General features: G+C 40.2%; 1 protein-coding gene across 1 annotated transcript in view; it reads left to right on the top strand.

The window, feature by feature from the left end:
- Positions 1 to 1,534, top strand: part of LANCL3 (LanC lantibiotic synthetase component C-like 3 (bacterial)) — a gene marked incomplete at its 5' end in the record, with an annotated part of 16,782 nt that overhangs the window by 1,424 nt on the left and 13,824 nt on the right. The gene's annotated exons all lie outside the window — the stretch shown is intronic.

Below are 1,534 nucleotides of genomic sequence, written 5' to 3'. Positions count from 1 at the left end.
TAGATATACCCCCCAGTATACCCCAAGGGGCTTCCCTGGTAGCTCAGACAGTAAAGAATCTGCCTGCAATGCAAGAGACTGGAGTTCGATCCCTGGGTCAGGAAGATCCCCTGGAGTAGGAAACGGCAACCCATTCCTATATTTCTTGCCTGGGAAATTCCATGGCCAGAGAAGCCTGGCAGGCTATAGTCCATGGGGTCGCAAAGAGTTGAACACGACTGAGTAACTAACACTTTCAGTACACCCCAAATGTTATTTCAACATGCAGCCAATTTAAAAATCTAGTAGGATTTCACAGTTTTGAAATATTGTCTTTGAAATCCCGTGTATATGTTAGACTTACAACCCATCCTGATTCAGACTAGCCATGTTGCAGGTGCTCAGGGGTTTCATGGGACAGTGCAGGTCTGGAACCTCACAGTTCAAAACGTGGTCCCTGGACCAGTGGCATGGGCCACCTGGACACTTGTTGGATATCGAGAATCTCAGGCCCCACCCCAGCCCCAGGGATTCCCAATCCACATTTCAACAAGGTCCCTAGTTGATTTGTATGCACAATAAGGTTTAAGATGGACTGTTCTGTAATTCGTCTTCAAATGACAGTTTCCATTATCACCTAATGAAAAGTCTAGAGAAATGAGAAGCCATTTGGGGTGAACTCTCTGGAATTGAGCCTAGAAACTTATCAGACCCCATCTTTTCACTTTCTTTCTTTCTTTTTAACCCCATTATACCACTAATTAGGCCTTAGAGAAGATGCAATTCAAAATAAATTAAATTCAGAGAAAACAATTAATTTTGGTCTATTGGCCAGAGGAGAGACTTAAAATACTGAAATAATGCACATTTTTGATTAGCAGTGTATTTAATTTTCAAGGCTATGCTTCAATGCCATGAGTGAATACAGCTTTAAAATATATTTAATTTGTCTTTAGTTTGTTACCTGATTTTTATTACTTCCTTTCCCCTCCTTACCTATGTAATGTTCTTTAATCCAAGTGGAATTTCATTTTTTACTTCCATACAGTCTGAGATGACAAATAATAGAAGTCTTAGTCCATTGGCTAGATTTTCTCTGCCTGCCACTTTTACTTAAGGGAGGACTTCAAAGGCTCCTGTGTGTGCTTGTACCACCACCAGGGCATTGTACATTATGTCCAGGCTAATTCCCACCAGTGATCATTTGAGTCCATTTTTTTTTCTGGCTTTGAACTTTTTCTTGAAGAAAAACAGCACTTATTTACCATTCTGGAAATGATATTTCTTCATGTTATGCTCAACACTCTCATTTCCTATTCCCTTTGATCATTAGCAATGGTGGCCATTGGATATCCTTCAAGCACCCCAGGATCCTTGAATTTTGGAAATGTCCCAAATTAAATACAGCCTATTTTAAAAGGATCCAATGTATAGTAAAAGCCCTGTAAAGAGTGGGCAGATTGTCTGCTAAAATAAGTGGCTGGGTCACTTAATTGATATAGGGGTCTTGAAAGATAGTTACTCCATTCTTACTGTACATCCCATCTGTCTTTGT

Source organism: Bison bison, unplaced genomic scaffold (assembly GCF_000754665.1).
Source record: "Bison bison bison isolate TAMUID 2011002044 unplaced genomic scaffold, Bison_UMD1.0 scf7180017852983, whole genome shotgun sequence".
NCBI lineage: Eukaryota > Metazoa > Chordata > Mammalia > Artiodactyla > Bovidae > Bison > Bison bison.
The sequence above is the reverse complement of the archived record's forward strand: the minus strand, read 5'-3'. Positions and strand labels throughout refer to the sequence as shown.